Genomic DNA, 8,827 nt, shown 5'->3' with positions numbered 1-8,827 from the left:
CAAATTTTTGGCGCCATTGCCGGGGAATTGTTGCAACGCATGCCTTAGCATTGATTATGTGAATATGTAAATAGTGTAGATAGTTTACTTGCTTTCTATATTTTGTCCTTAGTTTAGATTTCTTGTATACATGAGCTATGACTCCCAAGTTTGATGACTCGGACCCAACCAAACGCTAGCTTAGCCGAGCTTGATTTAGAAATTGAAAGGACTTTGTTACGCACTCGGCAAGCTAGGCGTCGGTTGGACTATACGGCTAGTACTTCGGCCTTACATGAGGAGCATACTGAATCACTAGACAGGTCCGAGAGCGATTTGGAGTCCGCTACTTCTTATTCTTCTGTTGGCACTACTGATACATCTTCGCATTCCACAGGTGAACCTCACATGGCGGAGCCACGTAGGATTACTTTGCATGAATAAGGGGCGCCGGACCTAATTCTTCCACTATTGCAAACGAGGTTTTCCAATCTTGACCCAAACTTTGAATTGAAGAATAGTTTGATCAACTTGTTCCCCTAAGTATCATGGGCTTCTGGGTTAAGACCCCATTAGACATCTGAGAGATTTTCAAGTGGCTTGTGCTATGGCCCGAAGACATGGGGCCGATGAGATTGCTATCATGGTCTTTTCCTTCCTTTTTTCCCTTGAAGGGCAAGCGAAAGAGTGGTATTATTCCCAACCGGATGAGGTGGTAACCAATTGGGATTCCTTGAGAAGAGAGTTTTTAGACAAGTTCTTCCCGCTAGAAAAGACCGACTACATTCGGAAGGAGATCTCAGGAATAATGCAAAGAGATCAAGAGACGTTGTATGAGTATTGGAGTCAATTCAAGAGGCCATTGGAGACTTGCCCCCACCATGGGTTGAAGAATGGAAGATAGAAGACTACTCACCGCTTCTAGTGGTGGCTCTCTTTCCAAAAACAAGACAGAGGCAAAAGAATGGATCTTGATAAATGATGTTGCCAATGCTTCACAACACGTAAGGGTGAGGAGAAACCCCCTCAAGGGTGTAGCGGAAGCATCCCCTTCCGAAGCAAGTTTGACCAAAGTACTTGGGGATATGACTACCATCCCCACCGAGATGCATAAGGAGCAAAAGGCATTCTATTCCATCCAAGCCGTCCAAGTTTCACCCTAAGTTCCTCAAACTAAAGGGCCTCCTAGGATATGTGGTTTGTGTTTTAGCACCGCACATTACACTAATCAGTGCCACCAAATTCAAGAGGAGTACACCCCTAGCCGTAGCCAATGTGAACTATAACAATCGCCCACCCTACCAAAACCAAGGCCACAACAACTACTCTCATGGCAATAACTCCAATCAAGGGTGGAGAGATAATGCACAAGGGAATCATCAATATCAAAGGTGGAACAACTCTTCTTCTCACCACAACAATAACTACCAATCTTCATCCCAACACCATAACAACAATAACCATCAAGCCAACCAAAATCACCAAAACCAAAACAACTACCCTAGATACCAAGCGCCACATCAAAGACAACAACCCAACCAAGCCTCTTCTTCTTCTACCAACCAAGTTGATGAGCTTAGAGCTATTGTGGAAAAGAATAAAGAGAATAGCAAGGCTCAATTTAGTGCCGTGAATGCTCAATTGGCCAATATCACCAAGATGATCTCAATATTGGCTTTACCCTCTACCAACAACACCAACCAACCCTCAAACTCTTCTAACCTTCCATCCCAACCCCTTCCAAACCCAAAAGGTGCACTCAATGCCATTACACTACGGTCGGGGACTACATTGAAGGAGATACTTCCTAGGGCCTTGGAAGATATTCATGAGGAAGAAGTGGTTGTTGAAGCTCCACATGAAGAGGAGGAGATGAGCACAAGACAAGAGGAAGGAGAAGTGAGCCTCAAAGAGCCCACGAGGAAAGCTACAATAGATGAATCCATTCCTATTCCATTCCCTTCCATGATAAAGAAAGCCAAGAAAGCTCCGGAGTTTGATTTGAACATGCTTCAAGTATTCAAGAAAGTTGAGGTAACCATTCCACTTCTTGATGTCATTCAATAAATTCCGAGGTATGAAAAATTCTTAAACGACTTGTGCACGCACAAGGATAGGATAGGTGATTTGGAGACATTGTCATTGGGTAGTTCTATTTTTGCATTGTTGAAGCCTATTCTGGAAAAGTTTCATGACCCTGGACCTTGTTTGGTTTCTTGCGTATTGGTGGAGTTGTTTTTCATGATTGTATGTGCGATTTAGGAGCTTGCGTGAGCATGATGCCATTCTCAGTGTTTGCAAGGTTGAACTTAGCTCCATTGAAAAGGTCGGCTGCCAGATTTGCTTTAGCCGACAAGAGTGTGATTACCGTGATGGGAATAGCCGAAGATGTGCTTGTGGCAATCAAGGATTTGGTATTTCTGGTCGACTTCTATATCCTTGAAATGCCACCAACAGAGGGTACAAGTTCCTCCTCTGTTCTACTTGGTAGACCCTTCTTGAAGACCTCCAAATTCAAGTTGGATGCCTTCACCGGCATATACTCTTTTGAGGTTGGAGAAAAGACAATCAAGTTCAACTTGGAGGAAGCCATGAAACACCCACCCAAAGAGCATTCCGTCCTCTGATGTGATGTAATTGATGAGGTAGTAGCGGAAGTGCAAAGTGAAGATCACAATGAGCTATGCTACCCTATTGTTGAGGAGAAGGATGATCAAGAGGGTGAACAAAGGGAAATTATTGAGAATGAATCCCATGAGCTTGGTGAAAAAAACCGCAATTGGAGGTAAAAAGTGAATTGAAGCCTCTTCTATCTCATTTGAAGTATGCATTCCTTGGGGACAATCAAGAGTTTTCGGTCATTATTGCTAGTGAGCTCTCTAGCCAAGAAGAGAAGAAGCTCATAGAAGTCGTAAGGAAGCACAAGAAAGCAATCGGTTGGAGCTTGGGTGACATTGTGGGGATTAACCCGCATATGTGCATGCATCATATCTTTCTCCAAGAAGGAGCTCGACCGGTTAGACAACCCCAAAGAAGACTCAACTCAACTATCCTTGATGTGGTGAAAAAAGAAGTCGCAAGGCTACTTGATGCGGGTATCATATACCCGATTTCTGATAGTGAATGGGTGTGTCCGGTCCAAGTTATCCCAAAGAAATCGGGCATCACCGCCGTAAAAAAGGAAGATGGTGAAGTGGTCACCACAAGAGTGCAAAATGCTTGGTGAGTGTGCATCGATTATAGGAGGTTGAATGCCGCAACGAGGAAAGACCATTACCCCTTGCCATTCATTGACCAGATATTGGACCGACTTGCGGGTAAATCCCATTATTGCTTTCTTGATGGTTGTTCCGAGGGTTACCTGAAACTGTAGGTCGATCTCGGACGAGATCTTCTGTGCTGGTCGGAGCTGTTATGTCTGACTTGATGATGATGGCCGGAGCCGCCGTGTCCGATTTGTTTGACTTGGTGGTGGTGCTGATCCTTCATCACCGGAGGGTGGTGGTACCTGCAAGGAACTCCGATACTTAAGTTAGCAAGGGTATTAAGCAGGTTTTTAGTAGAATTAGAGTATGAGTTATACCTGGGTGCTCCAGTATATTTATAATGTTGTAAAGTGACCTTTTTTGAAGATAAGATAGTTATCTTATTTTATCTTTGAGCGGAGTCATCTTATCTTTAAGGAAATCGCCTTTATCCTTCTAGACTTGGGCTGCCTTTGGACTTGGGTCGTGTTCCTCTGTTTGGGCCCTTTTTGGGCTCTGCTGGTGATTTGGCCGAGCTCTTTGAGAAGAGGTCGGGTAGTCCTGACCTGAAGAGGTCGGTTGACTTGTCGTCAATTAGCCCGGGTCATACAGCTCGACCCAGGGCATGAACAGTGCCCCTGCTTGAGTTTGGTCTTTCCTTTGAGGTCGTGTCTTCATTAGACTTTGACCCCTATTGAGAAAGTCGAGCTCGAGCATTTGTTGCTCTGTCGATCCCGTTTTTGTAGAGCTTTTATTTGTTGATTGCGGAGCATTTCCTTTAATTGCATCATGCGTCGCGCTTTTCTAGGGAACGTGCGAAGGCTTTTAAGGACTCATTAATTTCCTTTTACCATTTCCTTCTTCCCTCTTTCTTATTTCATTTTGAATTTCAAAGCTCCTTTCAGTTTTCTCTACCCTTGCTCGCTGTAACGTTTTTTTTCTCTTCTTCTTTGACTGCTAGCGCTAGGTTCTTCTGAGAAGGCAATCGTCCGGCGCGGCTTCGTCGTTGCTTTAACCTCTCAGCGTTTATTGTCTCTTCCCTGTTAAAGGTTGGTCTTCTTCCTTTCTATTATCTTTTCTGCGTCATTTCTTTTTCATGTCTGGTTTTGAGAAAGTTTTGATCTTTGCCTTGGAAAAAGTTTGGATCTTTTTGCTTTTGCTATATCTGATTATTGCCGTAATGTGTGCTCTGGGAGTTTTTTCGGCTTTTGTATGAACCTTTTCACCTTTCCTGATTGTTGGTGTTTCTTAGGGCTTTGCATGCCGTTACCATTTCTGTATTCTTTTGATTTTGGAGCTCTCGGAATAACGAACTGTTTGATTCTTTGGATAAAGATTGCATCTTTTGATGATTTTCACTTGACATGTTTGATGTTGGTAGTTTCTTTGCTGGTAGACTGTAAAAAGATGGTAGTTTTGCTAACATTTCGTGATTATCTTTCTTTTTTTTTGAAGTGTCGCTGCTTGAAGTCTTCTTTTTCTTGTTTGAGAGATTTCAGGACGTAAGCTGTAGATTTTCCTGAAGTCTTGCTCTGTTACTGCCTCCAAAGGATTCCCCTGGATCTTTGTTGTGAATCCCGGGGTTTCCTTTTTTTTGCTATGTCTGACTTCTTAACTTTTGCATGCTTTAGTTCGAGTTGCTTTGTTGACTTACCCGAGCTGTTTGATTAGTAACCCCTTCTTCCTTTTTCTTACTGTAGGACCTTAGTTGACCCATGTCGTCTCGCAAAAATATTGTTGAGACCTCTTCCAAAGTCCCCGAGGGCATGTCTGACTGGCTGGACTCTCCCGTCCTGATGTACGTGTCAGTGGTTAACTCTGAGTACTGTGCAGAGCTAAGGAAACATCACAGGCTTTCTAGTAATTGGGGAGCAAGAGAAGGATTATGAGTTGATAGCGCATGATTCTGACGATAGGGTTTGTTTTCCTACCTCGGTTCAGGGGGAACGTCCATTTTTTTATGCCTATGACTATTTCTTTAGCCAAATGAACATTACCTTTCCCTTTACTCCTTTTGAGACCAATTTATTGTGGTCGTGCAATGTATCTCCATCCCAGTTTCACCCAAATTCGTGGGACTTCATTAAGATCTTTCAATTACTGTGTCAAGAATTGGATTTTACACCATCTCAAACCCTTTTTCTTTACCTCTTTGTCTTGACTAAACCTGGGGTGGCTAAGAAGAAGGCTTCTTGGGTATCTTTTCGAGCTACCCAGGGGAAGAAAGTTTTTCCATGTATGATGAATCTTTTAGGGATTTCAAGAACTATTTTTTCAAGGTCCGAGCTGTTGAAGGAGCTCGGCCCTTTTTTCTGGATGAAAATGGCGAGTCCGCCTTTTCTTTAGATTGGCAAAAGAATGTAGTTGTTTCTAGATATACTTGGGAGATGTTGGATGAGGTTGAGCAAGCTCTAGTACATGTATTGGAGGAGAACTGGGGGGAGCCTCCACATCTTGATACTACGAGGTTTTTAGGGGATCCCTCACTTTTTCGAGCTGAGATAGGTAGTGACCAACTTCCTTTCTGTTTGCTTTGTTTTGTTTTTGTTGATTTCATTTCTTTTCTTTCCAATTTTATAACTTGGTTTTTGCTGTGTTTTTCAGAGATGGTGAAAAACAATGATTCCATGAAGGCCTTTAAAAAGGCGAGGAAAGCTACCGCCGCTCTGAACATCTCGACAAAAGCTGAGATTCTTCTCAGGTCCCTCCTAAGAAACCCAGTTTGGACACGTCTGGGCCGAGAAGGGTTGTCCTTAATCCTCTGGTTCATTTAGTTGATCCTCCTCGAAGTTCTGCTACTATTCCCTCTCATACTACTGGTCCTCTGCCGAAAAAACAAAAAACTGTTGAGCCCTTTAACCTTGATGCCCTCGATTTCGATGCCGTAGGGTTTGTTGATCATCAAATTGCTTCTTATGGTGTCGTGCCTACGAATGATGTTTTCATTCTTTGTCATTTGGATTTTATCACCCAAAATAGCATTAAGATAGCGCATATAGGAGCGGCCCTATTTCAGACTGCTCAAGACGTTCTGGTTCATGCAACAAAGGCTTTCATGGAGGAGGCCAAGTCGGAGTATGATAGGATTAAGGGGTTGAAGGAGGAGCTTGAGAAAAAGGTGGTCAAGTTGGAGCAAGAGTTGGAAGGTGAGAAGACTCGGGCTACTACTGCAGTGGCTTCTGCGAATCTGGATGAAGAGATGGCACAGAAGCATAAGGATAGTTATGTCCGGACTTATAGTGATATGATAGAGCTCAGGGAGAGGTTGGAATCTGCTAGATCTGATTATACCAAGCTCCAAGGCCATCTCGTGGGCAGTGTGACCGCTGCTTATGAAAATTTGAAGGCTCAGGTTCGAGTTCTCACGCCCGAGCTCGACCTAACGCTCTTTAGTTTGGATAATGTTGTGGAAGATGGGAAGATCGTCCCTGCCCCGGATGACGATGATGATGTAGATCCTCCTTTTATGACGTCAGCCAAAGCTTTTGCTGCCCCGACTTCTTCTATTCCAGCTCCCGAGGTCCGCCAGCCCGAGTCCGACCCTGATGTCCAGATCTTGAATCAGGATGATGGAAATGTAGATGCAATTCCTATGAGGATCATACTTCCACCATCGACTCAGGATGCTGCTATTGAGGAGAATCCAAACCCTTGATGCACTTTCTTTGATGTATTTTGTACAGTGCGATCTGTGGGCTTTTAAACTCTAATTTTTGTAATTTGTGGTCGTTCGACTTTTGACATTCTTAGTTGCTTTTTTTAGCAACTTTTGTTAGAAAAACAAATGCTTTGGACTCTTGAGGTGAACTCTTGGGTGGCCTTCTGAGTCTTTATTATAGTAACTATGTTTCTTTGTGATATGCTGTCTTGCAGCTTTTGGAACTTTTCTAGGAATCTTAAGGGTGTTGGATCTTTCTACTGTCCGACCTCTTTTTTGATTGCTTGTGAGTTGGTTTTATTTTCTTGCTTTGGTTGAAGTGACTTTTGAGGCTAGCCTTGTTCGACTATTCTTTTTAGTATTCTCATAGAATACATGTGAGTGAGGTCGTGGCTTTCTTTAGGTCGAGCTGTGTCCCTTCTAGCGCACGCCTGCTGCTGGTCAACTTTTTTTGTCAAGCCTTTTCGAGTTATTTCTAGTAATCCATTTTTAATTGGACCTTGCCAGGTCTCTTTTTATGGATTTACTTTTTATAACTCTGTTGCTTTAATATGCTTGGTCCGATTTCTTTCATGTCGATCCTTTTCGAGTTATTTTTAGTAATCCATTTTTAGTTGGACCTCGCTAGGTCTCTTTTTATGGATGACTTTTTATAACTTTGTAGCTTTAATCGGCTTGGGCCGACTTCTTTATCTCGGTCCCTTCTAAGTTATTTCTAGTAATCCATTTTATTTTGGACCTTGTCAGGTGTCTTTTTATGGATTACTTTTTATAATTTTTTGTAGCTTTGTCGGGCCGACTTCATCATGTCAGTCCCTTCTAAGTTATTTCTAGTAATCCATTTTATTTGGACCTTGTCAGGTCTCTTTTTATGGATTACTTTTATAACTTTTTATAGCTTTGTCGGGCCGACTTCATCATGTCGGTCCCTTTTAAGTTATTTCTAGTACTCAATTTTTAGGGCTGGCCAGGCCTCTTTTCTATGGGTTACTTTTTATAACTTTTTGTCGCTTTGATCTGGTCTGACCTCTGTTATGTCGGTCAATTCTAAGTTATTTCTAGCAATCCATTTTTTGTTTCAGACCTCGTCAGGTCTCTATTCATGGATCGCTTTTTATAACTTCTTGCATTATTCTGTTTATGTCAGTTTTCATCTTGCCGATTTTGATCATCGTTTGGCCTGACCTTTGATGAATTCAGTTTTCATCTTTGTCGACCTTATCATGATTGAGCAGTGAATTTGGTTTTCACTTTTGCCGATCAGTAGCTTTATAATCGGGCGATGAATTTTTGCGTTTCAGATTAATGCGTCTTGATAAAGAGAATTTGTAGAAAATCTGAAAAAACTTTATTCAAAAATAGAAAATATGCAAATATATACATGTGGGTGCTCACCCTTCTTAGGTTAGGTAATTTTGCAGATTTTGGCTTGGCGCCTCATTAAAAAACTTTTTCAGGAAAAAGAGTGCACCTTTGTCCTAAGATCTTTTTATTAACTTTTAACTATAATACCTTTTAGGTTGTAGGCGTGCCATGCTCTTGGTAGCTCTCGCCCTTCGAGTTCAGACACTTTGTAGTAGCCTTTCTCCAGTATCTCTGTGACTCGGTAGGGTCCTTTCCAGTTAGCCGCTAGCTTTTCTTCTCTGGGTTGACTTTAGGGGTGCACAGACCCGGCCCGGCCCGAAGGTCCGACCCGGTCCCGAACACTTTAGGAATTAATTTGGAGTGATTTCATCGGGTTTAGGGTCGGGTACGGGCCATAGCTCGGGTCACCCGAAGTCGGTCCGGTGGCCCGGTCATCATACACAATTAATATTTTGTGTTATTAGTGATGGATCATGACTATTCTTACGTGGAATTTAAGTATTGTAAACCTTAATATTTTGTGTTATTAGTCATTATAAGACTATAAGTTAATGTTTTATGTTTAGAATGCATAAGATTT

The sequence above is a fragment of the Arachis hypogaea genome, chromosome 3 (genome assembly GCF_003086295.3).
Source record: "Arachis hypogaea cultivar Tifrunner chromosome 3, arahy.Tifrunner.gnm2.J5K5, whole genome shotgun sequence".
Lineage (NCBI taxonomy): Eukaryota > Viridiplantae > Streptophyta > Magnoliopsida > Fabales > Fabaceae > Arachis > Arachis hypogaea.
The sequence above is the reverse complement of the archived record's forward strand: the minus strand, read 5'-3'. Positions refer to the sequence as shown.